We start from the raw sequence: 20,131 nt of genomic DNA, 5'->3' as shown, positions 1-20,131 counted from the left end.
ATGGACGAGCGACCAATAAAACAGCATGTATTATGGGGTTGAATGCTTTTTGCTATTCACAAAACAAAACAAAAGCAGTCATGCAAATATCTGAATTTTCACAGCACAGCAAAATCAGTTGCACCATTCAATTCCGCTCGTCCAGACGGGGAGAATTCAATCACATTCATTCGATGGGACGTTTCTTATGGGATTTAATAAGCGACAACATTTTGACCCCAAACCGAGAGGATTCTGGGATGTTTGTGGTTTTTTGGTAATAACTCTGGAAGGAAACGTCGCAGACCCATCAAGGTGGTACTCGTACTGCTCGCCTCGTCGAGCGGAATCCAAATATATGAGTGTTTCAGCTATGGGATATGAAATGGACGAGCGACCAATAAAACAACATGTATTATGGGGTTGAATGCTTTTTGCTATTCACAAAATAAAACAAAAGCAGTCATGTAAATATCTGAATTTTCACAGCACAGCAAAATCAGTTGCACCATTCAATTCCGCTCGTCCAGACGGGGAGAATTCAATCACATTTATTCGATGCGACGTTTCTTATGGGATTTAATAAGCGACAACATTTTGACCCCAAACCGAGAGGATTCTGGGATGTTTGTGGTTTTTTGGTAATAACTCTGGAAGGAAACGTCGCAGACCCATCAAGGTGGTACTCGTACTGCTCGCCTCGTCGAGCGGAATCCAAATATATGAGTGTTTCAGCTATGGGATATGAAATGGACGAGCGACCAATAAAACAACATGTATTATGGGGTTGAATGCTTTTTGCTATTCACAAAATAAAACAAAAGCAGTCATGTAAATATCTGAATTTTCACAGCACAGCAAAAACAGTTGCACCATTCAATTCCGCTCGTCCAGACGGGGAGAATTCAATCACATTTATTCGATGCGACGTTTCTTATGGGATTTAATAAGCGACAACATTTTGACCCCAAACCGAGAGGATTCTGGGATGTTTGTGTTTTTTTGGTAATAACTCTGGAAGGAAACGTCGCAGAACCATCAAGGTGGTACTCGTACTGCTCGCCTCGTCGAGAGGAATCCAAATATATGAATGGTTAAGCTATGTGATATGAAATGGACGAGCGACCATTAAAACAGCATGTATTATGGGGTTGAATGCTTTTTGCTATTCACAAAATAAAACAAATGCAGTCATGCAAATATCTGAATTTTCACAGCACAGCAAAATCAGTTGCACCATTCAATTCCGCTCGTGCAGACGGGGAGAATTCAATCACATTCATTCGATGGGACGTTTCTTATGGGATTTAATAAGCGACAACATTTTGACCCCAAACCGAGAGGATTCTGGGATGTTTGTGGTTTTTTGGTAATAACTCTGGAAGGAAACGTCGCAGACCCATCAAGGTGGTACTCGTACTGCTCGCCTCGTCGAGCGGAATCCAAATATATGAGTGTTTCAGCTATGGGATATGAAATGGACGAGCGACCAATAAAACAACATGTATTATGGGGTTGAATGCTTTTTGCTATTCACAAAATAAAACAAAAGCAGTCATACAAATATCTGAATTTTCACAGCACAGCAAAATCAGTTGCACCATTCAATTCCGCTCGTCCAGACGGGAAGAATTCAATCACATTCATTCGATGCGACGTTTCCTATGGGATTTAATGAGCGACAACATTTTGACCCCAAACCGAGATGATTCTGGGATGTTTGTGTTTTTTTGGTAATAACTCTGGAAGGAAACGTCGCAGACCTATCAAGGTGGTACTCGTACTGCTCGCTTCATCGAGAGGAATCCAAATATTTGAGTTGTTAAGCTATGGGATATGAAATGGACGAGCGACCAATAAAACAACATGTATTATGGGGTTGAATGCTTTTTGCTATTCACAAAATAAAACAAAAGCAGTCATGCAAACATCTGAATTTTCACAGCACAGCAAAATCAGTTGCACCATTCAATTTCGCTCTTCCAGACGGGGAGAATTCAATCACATTCATTCGATGCGACGTTTCTTATGGGATTTAATGAGCGACAACATTTTGACCCCAAACCGAGAGGATTCTGGGATGTTTGTGTTTTTTTGGTAATAACTGTGGAAGAAAACGTCGCAGACCCATCAAGGTGGTACTCGTACTGCTCGCCTCGTCGAGAGGAATCCAAATATATGAATGGTTAAGCTATGGGATTTGAAATGGACTAGCGACCAATAAAACAGCATGTATTATGGGGTTGAATGCTTTTTGTTATTCACAAAATAAAACAAATGCAGTCATGCAAATATTTGAATTTTCACAGCACAGCAAAATCAGTTGCACCATTCAATTCCGCTCGTCCAGACGGGGAGAATTCAATCACATTTATTCGATGCGACGTTTCTTATGGGATTTAATAAGCGACAACATTTTGACCCCAAACCGAGAGGATTCTGGGATGTTTGTGTTTTTTTGGTAATAACTCTGGAAGGAAACGTCGCAGAACCATCAAGGTGGTACTCGTACTGCTCGCCTCGTCGAGAGGAATCCAAATATATGAATGGTTAAGCTATGTGATATGAAATGGACGAGCGACCAATAAAACAGCATGTATTATGGGGTTGAATGCTTTTTGCTATTCACAAAACAAAACAAAAGCAGTCATGCAAATATCTGAATTTTCACAGCACAGCAAAATCAGTTGCACCATTCAATTCCGCTCGTCCAGACGGGGAGAATTCAATCACATTCATTCGATGGGACGTTTCTTATGGGATTTAATAAGCGACAACATTTTGACCCCAAACCGAGAGGATTCTGGGATGTTTGTGGTTTTTTGGTAATAACTCTGGAAGGAAACGTCGCAGACCCATCAAGGTGGTACTCGTACTGCTCGCCTCGTCGAGCGGAATCCAAATATATGAGTGTTTCAGCTATGGGATATGAAATGGACGAGCGACCAATAAAACAACATGTATTATGGGGTTGAATGCTTTTTGCTATTCACAAAATAAAACAAAAGCAGTCATGTAAATATCTGAATTTTCACAGCACAGCAAAATCAGTTGCACCATTCAATTCCGCTCGTCCAGACGGGGAGAATTCAATCACATTTATTCGATGCGACGTTTCTTATGGGATTTAATAAGCGACAACATTTTGACCCCAAACCGAGAGGATTCTGGGATGTTTGTGGTTTTTTGGTAATAACTCTGGAAGGAAACGTCGCAGACCCATCAAGGTGGTACTCGTACTGCTCGACTCGTCGAGCGGAATCCAAATATATGAGTGTTTCAGCTATGGGATATGAAATGGACGAGCGACCAATAAAACAACATGTATTATGGGGTTGAATGCTTTTTGCTATTCACAAAATAAAACAAAAGCAGTCATGTAAATATCTGAATTTTCACAGCACAGCAAAATCAGTTGCACCATTCAATTCCGCTCGTCCAGACGGGGAGAATTCAATCACATTTATTCGATGCGACGTTTCTTATGGGATTTAATAAGCGACAACATTTTGACCCCAAACCGAGAGGATTCTGGGATGTTTGTGTTTTTTTGGTAATAACTCTGGAAGGAAACGTCGCAGAACCATCAAGGTGGTACTCGTACTGCTCGCCTCGTCGAGAGGAATCCAAACATATGAATGGTTAAGCTATGTGATATGAAATGGACGAGCGACCATTAAAACAGCATGTATTATGGGGTTGAATGCTTTTTGCTATTCACAAAACAAAACAAAAGCAGTCATGCAAATATCTGAATTTTCACAGCACAGCAAAATCAGTTGCACCATTCAATTCCGCTCGTGCAGACGGGGAGAATTCAATCACATTCATTCGATGGGACGTTTCTTATGGGATTTAATAAGCGACAACATTTTGACCCCAAACCGAGAGGATTCTGGGATGTTTGTGGTTTTTTGGTAATAACTCTGGAAGGAAACGTCGCAGACCCATCAAGGTGGTACTCGTACTGCTCGCCTCGTCGAGCGGAATCCAAATATATGAGTGTTTCAGCTATGGGATATGAAATGGACGAGCGACCAATAAAACAACATGTATTATGGGGTTGAATGCTTTTTGCTATTCACAAAATAAAACAAAAGCAGTCATGTAAATATCTGAATTTTCAAAGCACAGCAATATCAGTTGCACCATTCAATTCCGCTCGTCCAGACGGGGAGAATTCAATCACATTTATTTGATGCGACGTTTCTTATGGGATTTAATAAGCGACAACATTTTGACCCCAAACCGAGAGGATTCTGGGATGTTTGGGGGTTTTTGGTAATAACTCTGAAGTAAACGTCGTAGTCCCATCAAGGTGGTACTCGTACTGCTCGCCTCATCGAGAGGAATCCATATATATGAGTTGTTAAGCTATGGGATATGAAATGGACGAGCGACCAATAAAACAACATGTATTATGGGGTTGAATGCTTTTTGCTATTCATAAAAAAAAACAAAAGCAGTCATGCAAATATCTGAATTTTCACAGCACAGCAAAATCAGTTGCACCATTCAATTCCGCTCGTCCAGACGGGGAGAATTCAATCACATTCATTCGATGCGACGTTTCTTATGGGATTTAATGAGCGACAACATTTTGACCCCAAACCGAGAGGATTCTGGGATGTTTGTGTTTTTTTGGTAATAACTCTGGAACGAAACGTCGCAGACCCATCAAGGTGGTACTCGTACTGCTCGCCTCGTCGAGAGGAATCCAAATATATGAATGGTTAAGCTATGGGATTTGAAATGGACGAGCGACCAATAAAACAACATGTATTATGGGGTTGAATGCTTTTTGCTATTCACAAAAAAAACAAAAGCAGTCATGCAAATATCTGAATTTTCACAGCACAGCAAAATCAGTTGCACCATTCAATTCCGCTCGTCCAGACGGGGAGAATTCAATCACATTCATTCGATGCGACGTTTCTTATGGGATTTAATGAGCGACAACATTTTGACCCCAAACCGAGAGGATTCTGGGATGTTTGTGTTTTTTTGGTAATAACTCTGGAAGGAAACGTCGCAGACCCATCAAGGTGGTACTCGTACTGCTCGCCTCGTCGAGAGGAATCCAAATATATGAATGGTTAAGCTATGGGATTTGAAATGGACTAGCGACCAATAAAACAGCATGTATTATGGGGTTGAATGCTTTTTGTTATTCACAAAATAAAACAAATGCAGTCATGCAAATATTTGAATTTTCACAGCACAGCAAAATCAGTTGCACCATTCAATTCCGCTCGTCCAGACGGGGAGAATTCAATCACATTTATTCGATGCGACGTTTCTTATGGGATTTAATAAGCGACAACATTTTGACCCCAAACCGAGAGGATTCTGGGATGTTTGTGTTTTTTTGGTAATAACTCTGGAAGGAAACGTCGCAGAACCATCAAGGTGGTACTCGTACTGCTCGCCTCGTCGAGAGGAATCCAAATATATGAATGGTCAAGCTATGTGATATGAAATGGACGAGCGACCAATAAAACAGCATGTATTATGGGGTTGAATGCTTTTTGCTATTCACAAAACAAAACAAAAGCAGTCATGTAAATATCTGAATTTTCACAGCACAGCAAAATCAGTTGCACCATTCAATTCCGCTCGTCCAGACGGGGAGAATTCAATCACATTTATTCGATGCGACGTTTCTTATGGGATTTAATAAGCGACAACATTTTGACCCCAAACCGAGAGGATTCTGGGATGTTTGTGGTTTTTTGGTAATAACTCTGGAAGAAAACGTCGCAGACCCATCAAGGTGGTACTCGTACTGCTCGCCTCATCGAGAGGAATCCATATATATGAGTTGTTAAGCTATGGGATATGAAATGGACGAGCGACCAATAAAACAACATGTATTATGGGGTTGAATGCTTTTTGCTATTCATAAAAAAAAACAAAAGCAGTCATGCAAATATCTGAATTTTCACAGCACAGCAAAATCAGTTGCACCATTCAATTCCGCTCGTCCAGACGGGGAGAATTCAATCACATTCATTCGATGCGACGTTTCTTATGGGATTTAATGAGCGACAACATTTTGACCCCAAACCGAGAGGATTCTGGGATGTTTGTGTTTTTTTGGTAATAACTCTGGAACGAAACGTCGCAGACCCATCAAGGTGGTACTCGTACTGCTCGCCTCGTCGAGAGGAATCCAAATATATGAATGGTTAAGCTATGGGATTTGAAATGGACGAGCGACCAATAAAACAACATGTATTATGGGGTTGAATGCTTTTTGCTATTCACAAAAAAAACAAAAGCAGTCATGCAAATATCTGAATTTTCACAGCACAGCAAAATCAGTTGCACCATTCAATTCCGCTCGTCCAGACGGGGAGAATTCAATCACATTCATTCGATGCGACGTTTCCTATGGGATTTAATGAGCGACAACATTTTGACCCCAAACCGAGAGGATTCTGGGATGTTTGTGTTTTTTTGGTAATAACTCTGGAAGGCAACGTCGCAGACCCATCAAGGTGGTACTCGTACTGCTCGCCTCGTCGAGAGGAATCCAAATATATGAATGGTTAAGCTATGGGATTTGAAATGGACGAGCGACCAATAAAACAACATGTATTATGGGGTTGAATGCTTTTTGCTATTCACAAAAAAAACAAAAGCAGTCATGCAAATATCTGAATTTTCACAGCACAGCAAAATCAGTTGCACCATTCAATTCCGCTCGTCCAGACGGGGAGAATTCAATCACATTCATTCGATGCGACGTTTCTTATGGGATTTAATGAGCGACAACATTTTGACCCCAAACCGAGAGGATTCTGGGATGTTTGTGTTTTTTTGGTAATAACTCTGGAAGGAAACGTCGCAGACCCATCAAGGTGGTACTCGTACTGCTCGCCTCGTCGAGAGGAATCCAAATATATGAATGGTTAAGCTATGGGATTTGAAATGGACTAGCGACCAATAAAACAGCATGTATTATGGGGTTGAATGCTTTTTGTTATTCACAAAATAAAACAAATGCAGTCATGCAAATATTTGAATTTTCACAGCACAGCAAAATCAGTTGCACCATTCAATTCCGCTCGTCCAGACGGGGAGAATTCAATCACATTTATTCGATGCGACGTTTCTTATGGGATTTAATAAGCGACAACATTTTGACCCCAAACCGAGAGGATTCTGGGATGTTTGTGTTTTTTTGGTAATAACTCTGGAAGGAAACGTCGCAGAACCATCAAGGTGGTACTCGTACTGCTCGCCTCGTCGAGAGGAATCCAAATATATGAATGGTCAAGCTATGTGATATGAAATGGACGAGCGACCAATAAAACAGCATGTATTATGGGGTTGAATGCTTTTTGCTATTCACAAAACAAAACAAAAGCAGTCATGTAAATATCTGAATTTTCACAGCACAGCAAAATCAGTTGCACCATTCAATTCCGCTCGTCCAGACGGGGAGAATTCAATCACATTTATTCGATGCGACGTTTCTTATGGGATTTAATAAGCGACAACATTTTGACCCCAAACCGAGAGGATTCTGGGATGTTTGTGGTTTTTTGGTAATAACTCTGGAAGAAAACGTCGCAGACCCATCAAGGTGGTACTCGTACTGCTCGCCTCATCGAGAGGAATCCATATATATGAGTTGTTAAGCTATGGGATATGAAATGGACGAGCGACCAATAAAACAACATGTATTATGGGGTTGAATGCTTTTTGCTATTCATAAAAAAAAACAAAAGCAGTCATGCAAATATCTGAATTTTCACAGCACAGCAAAATCAGTTGCACCATTCAATTCCGCTCGTCCAGACGGGGAGAATTCAATCACATTCATTCGATGCGACGTTTCTTATGGGATTTAATGAGCGACAACATTTTGACCCCAAACCGAGAGGATTCTGGGATGTTTGTGTTTTTTTGGTAATAACTCTGGAACGAAACGTCGCAGACCCATCAAGGTGGTACTCGTACTGCTCGCCTCGTCGAGAGGAATCCAAATATATGAATGGTTAAGCTATGGGATTTGAAATGGACGAGCGACCAATAAAACAACATGTATTATGGGGTTGAATGCTTTTTGCTATTCACAAAAAAAACAAAAGCAGTCATGCAAATATCTGAATTTTCACAGCACAGCAAAATCAGTTGCACCATTCAATTCCGCTCGTCCAGACGGGGAGAATTCAATCACATTCATTCGATGCGACGTTTCCTATGGGATTTAATGAGCGACAACATTTTGACCCCAAACCGAGAGGATTCTGGGATGTTTGTGTTTTTTTGGTAATAACTCTGGAAGGCAACGTCGCAGACCCATCAAGGTGGTACTCGTACTGCTCGCCTCGTCGAGAGGAATCCAAATATATGAATGGTTAAGCTATGGGATTTGAAATGGACTAGCGACCAATAAAACAGCATGTATTATGGGGTTGAATGCTTTTTGTTATTCACAAAATAAAACAAATGCAGTCATGCAAATATTTGAATTTTCACAGCACAGCAAAATCAGTTGCACCATTCAATTCCGCTCGTCCAGACGGGGAGAATTCAATCACATTTATTCGATGCGACGTTTCTTATGGGATTTAATAAGCGACAACATTTTGACCCCAAACCGAGAGGATTCTGGGATGTTTGTGGTTTTTTGGTAATAACTCTGGAAGAAAACGTCGCAGACCCATCAAGGTGGTACTCGTACTGCTCGCCTCATCGAGAGGAATCCAAATATATGAGATGTTAAGCTATGGGATATGAAATGGAGGAGCGACCAATAAAACAACATGTATTATGGGGTTGAATGCGTTTTGCTATTCACAAAATAAAACAAAAGCAGTCATGCAAATATCTGAATTTTCACAGCACAGCAAAATCAGTTGCACCATTCAATTCCGCTCGTCCAGACGGGAGAATTCAATCACATTCATTCGATGCGACGTTTCTTATGGGATTTAATGAGCGACAACATTTTGTGCCCAAACCGAGAAGATTCTGGGATGTTTGGGGGTTTTTGGTAATAACTCTGAAGTAAACGTCGTAGTCCCATCAAGGTGGTACTCGTACTGCTCGCCTCATCGAGAGGAATCCATATATATGAGTTGTTAAGCTATGGGATATGAAATGGACGAGCGACCAATAAAACAACATGTATTATGGGGTTGAATGCTTTTTGCTATTCATAAAAAAAAACAAAAGCAGTCATGCAAATATCTGAATTTTCACAGCACAGCAAAATCAGTTGCACCATTCAATTCCGCTCGTCCAGACGGGGAGAATTCAATCACATTCATTCGATGCGACGTTTCTTATGGGATTTAATGAGCGACAACATTTTGACCCCAAACCGAGAGGATTCTGGGATGTTTGTGTTTTTTTGGTAATAACTCTGGAACGAAACGTCGCAGACCCATCAAGGTGGTACTCGTACTGCTCGCCTCGTCGAGAGGAATCCAAATATATGAATGGTTAAGCTATGGGATTTGAAATGGACGAGCGACCAATAAAACAACATGTATTATGGGGTTGAATGCTTTTTGCTATTCACAAAAAAAACAAAAGCAGTCATGCAAATATCTGAATTTTCACAGCACAGCAAAATCAGTTGCACCATTCAATTCCGCTCGTCCAGACGGGGAGAATTCAATCACATTCATTCGATGCGACGTTTCCTATGGGATTTAATGAGCGACAACATTTTGACCCCAAACCGAGAGGATTCTGGGATGTTTGTGTTTTTTTGGTAATAACTCTGGAAGGCAACGTCGCAGACCCATCAAGGTGGTACTCGTACTGCTCGCCTCGTCGAGAGGAATCCAAATATATGAATGGTTAAGCTATGGGATTTGAAATGGACTAGCGACCAATAAAACAGCATGTATTATGGGGTTGAATGCTTTTTGTTATTCACAAAATAAAACAAATGCAGTCATGCAAATATTTGAATTTTCACAGCACAGCAAAATCAGTTGCACCATTCAATTCCGCTCGTCCAGACGGGGAGAATTCAATCACATTTATTCGATGCGACGTTTCTTATGGGATTTAATAAGCGACAACATTTTGACCCCAAACCGAGAGGATTCTGGGATGTTTGTGTTTTTTTGGTAATAACTCTGGAAGGAAACGTCGCAGAACCATCAAGGTGGTACTCGTACTGCTCACCTCGTCGAGAGGAATCCAAATATATGAATGGTCAAGCTATGTGATATGAAATGGACGAGCGACCAATAAAACAGCATGTATTATGGGGTTGAATGCTTTTTGCTATTCACAAAACAAAACAAAAGCAGTCATGTAAATATCTGAATTTTCACAGCACAGCAAAATCAGTTGCACCATTCAATTCCGCTCGTCCAGACGGGGAGAATTCAATCACATTTATTCGATGCGACGTTTCTTATGGGATTTAATAAGCGACAACATTTTGACCCCAAACCGAGAGGATTCTGGGATGTTTGTGGTTTTTTGGTAATAACTCTGGAAGGAAACGTCGCAGACCCATCAAGGTGGTACTCGTACTGCTCGCCTCATCGAGAGGAATCCATATATATGAGTTGTTAAGCTATGGGATATGAAATGGACGAGCGACCAATAAAACAACGTATTATGGGGTTGAATGCTTTTTGCTATTCACAAAATAAAACAAATGCAGTCATGCAAATATTTGAATTTTCACAGCACAGCAAAATCAGTTGCACCATTCAATTCCGCTCGTCCAGACGGGGAGAATTCAATCAAATTTCTTCGATGCGACGTTTCTTATGGGATTTAATAAGCGACAACATTTTGACCCCAAACCGAGAGGATTCTGGGATGTTTGTGTTTTTTTGGTAATAACTCTGGAAGGAAACGTCGCAGAACCATCAAGGTGGTACTCGTACTGCTCGCCTCGTCGAGAGGAATCCAAATATATGAATGGTTAAGCTATGTGATATGAAATGGACGAGCGACCAATAAAACAGCATGTATTATGGGGTTGAATGCTTTTTGCTATTCACAAAACAAAAGCAGTCATGCAAATATCTGAATTTTGACAGCACAGCAAAATCAGTTGCACCATTCAATTCCGCTCGTCCAGACGGGGAGAATTCAATCACATTCATTCGATGGGACGTTTCTTATGGGATTTAATAAGCGACAACATTTTGACCCCAAACCGAGAGGATTCTGGGATGTTTGTGTTTTTTTGGTAATAACTCTGGAAGGAAACGTCGCAGAACCATCAAGGTGGTACTCGTACTGCTCGACTCGTCGAGAGGAATCCAAATATATGAATGGTTAAGCTATGTGATATGAAATGGACGAGCGACCAATAAAACAGCATGTATTATGGGGTTGAATGCTTTTTGCTATTCACAAAACAAAAGCAGTCATGCAAATATCTGAATTTTGACAGCACAGCAAAATCAGTTGCACCATTCAATTCCGCTCGTCCAGACGGGGAGAATTCAATCACATTCATTCGATGGGACGTTTCTTATGGGATTTAATAAGCGACAACATTTTGACCCCAAACCGAGAGGATTCTGGGATGTTTGTGGTTTTTTGGTAATAACTCTGGAACGAAACGTCGCAGACCCATCAAGGTGGTACTCGTACTGCTCGCCTCGTCGAGCGGAATCCATATATATGAGTGTTTCAGCTATGGGATATGAAATGGACGAGCGACCAATAAAACAACATGTATTATGGGGTTGAATGCTTTTTGCTATTCACAAAATAAAACAAAAGCAGTCATGTAAATATCTGAATTTTCACAGCACAGCAAAATCAGTTGCACCATTCAATTCCGCTCGTCCAGACGGGGAGAATTCAATCACATTTATTCGATGCGACGTTTCTTATGGGATTTAATAAGCGACAACATTTTGACCCCAAACCGAGAGGATTCTGGGATGTTTGTGTTTTTTTGGTAATAACTCTGGAAGGAAACGTCGCAGAACCATCAAGGTGGTACTCGTACTGCTCGCCTCGTCGAGAGGAATCCAAATATATGAATGGTCAAGCTATGTGATATGAAATGGACGAGCGACCAATAAAACAGCATGTATTATGGGGTTGAATGCTTTTTGCTATTCACAAAACAAAAGCAGTCATGCAAATATCTGAATTTTGACAGCACAGCAAAATCAGTTGCACCATTCAATTCCGCTCGTCCAGACGGGGAGAATTCAATCACATTCATTCGATGGGACGTTTCTTATGGGATTTAATAAGCGACAACATTTTGACCCCAAACCGAGAGGATTCTGGGATGTTTGTGGTTTTTTGGTAATAACTCTGGAACGAAACGTCGCAGACCCATCAAGGTGGTACTCGTACTGCTCGCCTCGTCGAGCGGAATCCATATATATGAGTGTTTCAGCTATGGGATATGAAATGGACGAGCGACCAATAAAACAACATGTATTATGGGGTTGAATGCTTTTTGCTATTCACAAAATAAAACAAAAGCAGTCATGTAAATATCTGAATTTTCACAGCACAGCAAAATCAGTTGCACCATTCAATTCCGCTCGTCCAGACGGGGAGAATTCAATCACATTTATTCGATGCGACGTTTCTTATGGGATTTAATAAGCGACAACATTTTGACCCCAAACCGAGAGGATTCTGGGATGTTTGTGTTTTTTTGGTAATAACTCTGGAAGGAAACGTCGCAGAACCATCAAGGTGGTACTCGTACTGCTCGCCTCGTCGAGAGGAATCCAAATATATGAATGGTCAAGCTATGTGATATGAAATGGACGAGCGACCAATAAAACAGCATGTATTATGGGGTTGAATGCTTTTTGCTATTCACAAAACAAAACAAAAGCAGTCATGTAAATATCTGAATTTTCACAGCACAGCAAAATCAGTTGCACCATTCAATTCCGCTCGTCCAGACGGGGAGAATTCAATCACATTTATTCGATGCGACGTTTCTTATGGGATTTAATAAGCGACAACATTTTGACCCCAAACCGAGAGGATTCTGGGATGTTTGTGGTTTTTTGGTAATAACTCTGGAAGGAAACGTCGCAGACCCATCAAGGTGGTACTCGTACTGCTCGCCTCATCGAGAGGAATCCATATATATGAGTTGTTAAGCTATGGGATATGAAATGGACGAGCGACCAATAAAACAACATGTATTATGGGGTTGAATGCTTTTTGCTATTCACAAAAAAAAACAAAAGCAGTCATGCAAATATCTGAATTTTCACAGCACAGCAAAATCAGTTGCACCATTCAATTCCGCTCGTCCAGCCGGGGAGAATTCAATCACATTCATTCGATGCGACGTTTCTTATGGGATTTAATGAGCGACAACATTTTGACCCCAAACCGAGAGGATTCTGGGATGTTTGTGTTTTTTTGGTAATAACTCTGGAAGGTAACGTCGCAGACCCATCAAGGTGGTACTCGTACTGCTCGCCTCGTCGAGAGGAATCCAAATATATGAATGGTTAAGCTATGGGATTTGAAATGGACTAGCGACCAATAAAACAGCATGTATTATGGGGTTGAATGCTTTTTGTTATTCACAAAATAAAACAAATGCAGTCATGCAAATATTTGAATTTTCACAGCACAGCAAAATCAGTTGCACCATTCAATTCCGCTCGTCCAGACGGGGAGAATTCAATCACATTTATTCGATGCGACGTTTCCTATGGGATTTAATAAGCGACAACATTTTGACCCCAAACCGAGAGGATTCTGGGATGTTTGTGTTTTTTTGGTAATAACTCTGGAAGGAAACGTCGCAGAACCATCAAGGTGGTACTCGTACTGCTCGCCTCGTCGAGAGGAATCCAAATATATGAATGGTCAAGCTATGTGATATGAAATGGACGAGCGACCAATAAAACAGCATGTATTATGGGGTTGAACGCTTTTTGCTATTCACAAAACAAAACAAAAGCAGTCATGCAAATATCTGAATTTTCACAGCACAGCAAAATCAGTTGCACCATTCAATTCCGCTCGTCCAGACGGGGAGAATTCAATCACATTCATTCGATGGGACGTTTCTTATGGGATTTAATAAGCGACAACATTTTGACCCCAAACCGAGAGGATTCTGGGATGTTTGTGTTTTTTTGGTAATAACTCTGGAAGGAAACGTCGCAGACCCATCAAGGTGGTACTCGTACTGCTCGCCTCGTCGAGCGGAATCCAAATATATGAGTGTTTCAGCTATGGGATATGAAATGGACGAGCGACCAATAAAACAACATGTATTATGGGGTTGAATGCTTTTTGCTATTCACAAAATAAAACAAAAGCAGTCATGTAAATATCTGAATTTTCACAGCACAGCAAAATCAGTTGCACCATTCAATTCCGCTCGTCCAGACGGGGAGAATTCAATCACATTTATTCGATGCGACGTTTCTTATGGGATTTAATAAGCGACAACATTTTGACCCCAAACCGAGAGGATTCTGGGATGTTTGTGGTTTTTTGGTAATAACTCTGGAAGTAAACGTCGCAGACCCATCAAGGTGGTACTCGTACTGCTCGCCTCATCGAGAGGAATCCATATATATGAGTTGTTAAGCTATGGGATATAAAATGGACGAGCGACCAATAAAACAACATGTATTATGGGGTTGAATGCTTTTTGCTATTCACAAAAAAAAACAAAAGCAGTCATGCAAATATCTGAATTTTCACAGCACAGCAAAATCAGTTGCACCATTCAATTCCGCTCGTCCAGCCGGGGAGAATTCAATCACATTCATTCGATGCGACGTTTCTTATGGGATTTAATGAGCGACAACATTTTGACCCCAAACCGAGAGGATTCTGGGATGTTTGTGTTTTTTTGGTAATAACTCTGGAAGGTAACGTCGCAGACCCATCAAGGTGGTACTCGTACTGCTCGCCTCGTCGAGAGGAATCCAAATATATGAATGGTTAAGCTATGGGATTTGAAATGGACTAGCGACCAATAAAACAGCATGTATTATGGGGTTGAATGCTTTTTGTTATTCACAAAATAAAACAAAAGCAGTCATGCAAATATCTGAATTTTCACAGCACAGCAAAATCAGTTGCACCATTCAATTCCGCTCGTCCAGACGGGGAGAATTCAATCACATTTATTCGATGCGACGTTTCTTATGGGATTTAATAAGCGACAACATTTTGACCCCAAACCGAGAGGATTCTGGGATGTTTGTGTTTTTTTGGTAATAACTCTGGAAGGAAACGTCGCAGAACCATCAAGGTGGTACTCGTACTGCTCGCCTCGTCGAGAGGAATCCAAATATATGAATGGTCAAGCTATGTGATATGAAATGGACGAGCGACCAATAAAACAGCATGTATTATGGGGTTGAACGCTTTTTGCTATTCACAAAACAAAACAAAAGCAGTCATGCAAATATCTGAATTTTCACAGCACAGCAAAATCAGTTGCACCATTCAATTCCGCTCGTCCAGACGGGGAGAATTCAATCACATTCATTCGATGGGACGTTTCTTATGGGATTTAATAAGCGACAACATTTTGACCCCAAACCGAGAGGATTCTGGGATGTTTGTGTTTTTTTGGTAATAACTCTGGAAGGAAACGTCGCAGACCCATCAAGGTGGTACTCGTACTGCTCGCCTCGTCGAGCGGAATCCAAATATATGAGTGTTTCAGCTATGGGATATGAAATGGACGAGCGACCAATAAAACAACATGTATTATGGGGTTGAATGCTTTTTGCTATTCACAAAATAAAACAAAAGCAGTCATGTAAATATCTGAATTTTCAGAGCACAGCAAAATCAGTTGCACCATTCAATTCCGCTCGTCCAGACGGGGAGAATTCAATCACATTTATTCGATGCGACGTTTCTTATGGGATTTAATAAGCGACACCATTTTGACCCCAAACCGAGAGGATTCTGGGATGTTTGTGGTTTTTTGGTAATAACTCTGGAAGGAAACGTCGCAGACCCATCAAGGTGGTACTCGTACTGCTCGCCTCATCGAGAGGAATCCAAATATATGAGTGTTTCAGCTATGGGATATGAAATGGACGAGCGACCAATAAAACAGCATGTATTATGGGGTTGAATGCTTTTTGTTATTCACAAAATAAAATAAATGCAGTCATGCAAATATTTGAATTTTCACAGCACAGCAAAATCAGTTGCACCATTCAATTCCGCTCGTCCAGACGGGGAGAATTCAATCACATTTATTCGATGCGACGTTTCTTATGGGATTTAATAAGCGACAACATTTTGACCCCAAACCGAGATGATTCTGGGATGTTTGTGGTTTTTTGGTAATAACTCTGGAAGGAAACGTCGCAGACCCATCAAGGTGGTACTCGTACTGCTCGCCTCATCGAGAGGAATCCAAATATATGAGTGTTTCAGCTATGGGATATGAAATGGACGAGCGACCAATAAAACAGCATGTATTATGGGGTTGAATGCTTTTTGTTATTCACAAAATAAAATAAATGCAGTCATGCAAATATTTGAATTTTCACAGCACAGCAAAATCAGTTGCACCATTCAATTCCGCTCGTCCAGACGGGGAGAATTCAATCACATTTATTCGATGCGACGTTTCTTATGGGATTTAATAAGCGACAACATTTTGACCCCAAACCGAGAGAATTCTGGGATGTTTGTGTTTTTTTGGTAATAACTCTGGAAGGAAACGTCGCAGACCGATCAAGGTGGTACTCGTACTGCTCGCCTCGTCGAGCGGAATCCAAATATATGAGTGTTTCAGCTATGGGATATGAAATGGACGAGCGACCAATAAAACAACATGTATTATGGGGTTGAATGCTTTTTGCTATTCACAAAATAAAACAAAAGCAGTCATGCAAATATCTGAATTTTCACAGCACAGCAAAATCAGTTGCACCATTCAATTCCGCTCGTCCAGACGGGGAAAATTCAATCACATTCATTCGATGGGACGTTTCTTATGGGATTTAATAAGCGACAACATTTTGACCCCAAAACGAGAGGATTCTGGGATGTTTGTGGTTTTTTGGTAATAACTCTGGAAGGAAACGTCGCAGACCCATCAAGGTGGTACTCGTACTGCTCGCCTCGTCGAGCGGAATCCAAATATATGAGTGTTTCAGCTATGGGATATGAAATGGACGAGCGACCAATAAAACAACATGTATTATGGGGTTGAATGCTTTTTGCTATTCACAAAATAAAACAAAAGCAGTCATGTAAATATCTGAATTTTCACAGCACAGCAAAATCAGTTGCACCATTCAATTCCGCTCGTCCAGACGGGGAGAATTCAATCACATTTATTCGATGCGACGTTTCTTATGGAATTTAATAAGCGACAACATTTGACCCCAAACCGAGAGGATTCTGGGATGTTTGTGGTTTTTTGGTAATAACTCTGGAAGTATACGTCGCAGACCCATCAAGGTGGTACTCGTACTGCTCGCCTCATCGAGCGGAATTCATATATATGAGTGTTTCAGCTATGGGATATGAAATGGACGAGCGACCAATAAAACAACATGTATTATGGGGTTGAATGCTTTTTGCTATTCACAAAATAAAACAAAAGCAGTCATGCAAATATCTGAATTTTCACAGCACAGCAAAATCAGTTGCACCATTCAATTCCGCTCGTCCAGACGGGTAGAATTCAATCACATTTATTCGATGCGACGTTTCTTATGGGATTTAATAAGCGACACCATTTTGACCCCAAACCTGAGAGGATTCTGGGATGTTTGTGGTTTTTTGGTAATAACTCTGGAAGGAAACGTCGCAGACCCATCAAGGTGGTACTCGTACTGCTCGCCTCATCGAGAGGAATCCAAATATATGAGTGTTTCAGCTATGGGATATGAAATGGACGAGCGACCAATAAAACAGCATGTATTATGGGGTTGAATGCTTTTTGTTATTCACCAAATAAAACAAATGCAGTCATGCAAATATTTGAATTTTCACAGCACAGCAAAATCAGTTGCACCATTCAATTCCGCTCGTCCAGACGGGGAGAATTCAATCACATTTATTCGATGCGACGTTTCTTATGGGATTTAATAAGCGACAACATTTTGACCCCAAACCGAGAGGATTCTGGGATGTTTGTGTTTTTTTGGTAATAACTCTGGAAGGAAACGTCGCAGACCGATCAAGGTGGTACTCGTACTGCTCGCCTCGTCGACCGGAATCCAAATATATGAGTGTTTCAGCTATGGGATATGAAATGGACGAGCGACCAATAAAACAACATGTATTATGGGGTTGAATGCTTTTTGCTATTCACAAAATAAAACAAAAGCAGTCATGCAAATATCTGAATTTTCACAGCACAGCAAAATCAGTTGCACCATTCAATTCCGCTCGTCCAGACGGGGAGAATTCAATCACATTCATTCGATGCGACGTTTCCTATGGGATTTAATGAGCGACAACATTTTGACCCCAAACCGAGATGATTCTGGGATGTTTGTGTTTTTTTGGTAATAACTCTGGAAGGAAACGTCGCAGACCCATCAAGGTTGTACTCGTACTGCTCGCCTCATCGAGAGGAATCCAAATATATGAATGGTTAAGCTATGTGATATGAAATGGACGAGCGACCAATAAAACAGCATGTATTATGGGGTTGAATGCTTTTTGCTATTCACAAAACAAAAAAAAAGCAGTCATGCAAATATCTGAATTTTCACAGCACAGCAAAATCAGTTGCACCATTCAATTCCGCTCGTCCAGACGGGGAGAATTCAATCACATTCATTCGATGGGACGTTTCTTATGGGATTTAATAAGCGACAACATTTTGACCCCAAACCGAGAGGATTCTGGGATGTTTGTGGTTTTTTGGTAATAACTCTGGAAGGAAACGTCGCAGACCCATCAAGGTGGTACTCGTACTGCTCGCCTCGTCGAGCGGAATCCAAATATATGAGTGTTTCAGCTATGGGATATGAAATGGACGAGCGACCAATAAAACAACATGTATTATGGGGTTGAATGCTTTTTGCTATTCACAAAATAAAACAAAAGCAGTCATGTAAATATCTGAATTTTCACAGCACAGCAAAATCAGTTGCACCATTCAATTCCGCTCGTCCAGACGGGGAGAATTCAATCACATTTATTCGATGCGACGTTTCTTATGGAATTTAATAAGCGACAACATTTTGACCCCAAACCGAGAGGATTCTGGGATGTTTGTGGTTTTTTGGTAATAACTCTGGAAGTATACGTCGCAGACCCATCAAGGTGGTACTCGTACTGCTCGCCTCATCGAGCGGAATTCATATATATGAGTGTTTCAGCTATGGGATATGAAATGGACGAGCGACCAATAAAACAACATGTATTATGGGGTTGAATGCTTTTTGCTATTCACAAAATAAAACAAAAGCAGTCATGTAAATATCTGAATTTTCACAGCACAGCAAAATCAGTTGCACCATTCAATTCCGCTCGTCCAGACGGGGAGAATTCAATCACATTTATTCGATGCGACGTTTCTTATGGGATTTAATAAGCGACAACATTTTGACCCCAAACCGAGAGGATTCTGGGATGTTTGTGGTTTTTTGGTAATAACTCTGGAAGTAAACGTCGCAGACCCATCAAGGTGGTACTCGTACTGCTCGCCTCATCGACCGGAATCCAAATATATGAGTGTTTCAGCTATGGGATATGAAATGGACGAGCGACCAATAAAACAACATGTATTATGGGGTTGAATGCTTTTTGCTATTCACAAAATAAAACAAAAGCAGTCATGCAAATATCTGAATTTTCACAGCACAGCAAAATCAGTTGCACCATTCAATTCCGCTCGTCCAGACGGGGAGAATTCAATCACATTTATTCGATGCGACGTTTCTTATGGGATTTAATAAGCGACAACATTTTGACCCCAAACCGAGAGGATTCTGGGATGTTTGTGTTTTTTTGGTAATAACTCTGGAAGGAAACGTCGCAGACCGATCAAGGTGGTACTCGTACTGCTCGCCTCGTCGACCGGAATCCAAATATATGAGTGTTTCAGCTATGGGATATGAAATGGACGAGCGACCAATAAAACAACATGTATTATGGGGTTGAATGCTTTTTGCTATTCACAAAATAAAACAAAAGCAGTCATGCAAATATCTGAATTTTCACAGCACAGCAAAATCAGTTGCACCATTCAATTCCG

The sequence above is a fragment of the Petromyzon marinus genome, unplaced genomic scaffold, assembly GCF_048934315.1.
Source record: "Petromyzon marinus isolate PM22_M1 ecotype Great Lakes invasive population unplaced genomic scaffold, UKy_Petmar_22M1.pri1.0 PM_Scaffold_1, whole genome shotgun sequence".
Classification (NCBI taxonomy): domain Eukaryota; kingdom Metazoa; phylum Chordata; class Hyperoartia; order Petromyzontiformes; family Petromyzontidae; genus Petromyzon; species Petromyzon marinus.
The sequence above is the reverse complement of the archived record's forward strand: the minus strand, read 5'-3'. Positions refer to the sequence as shown.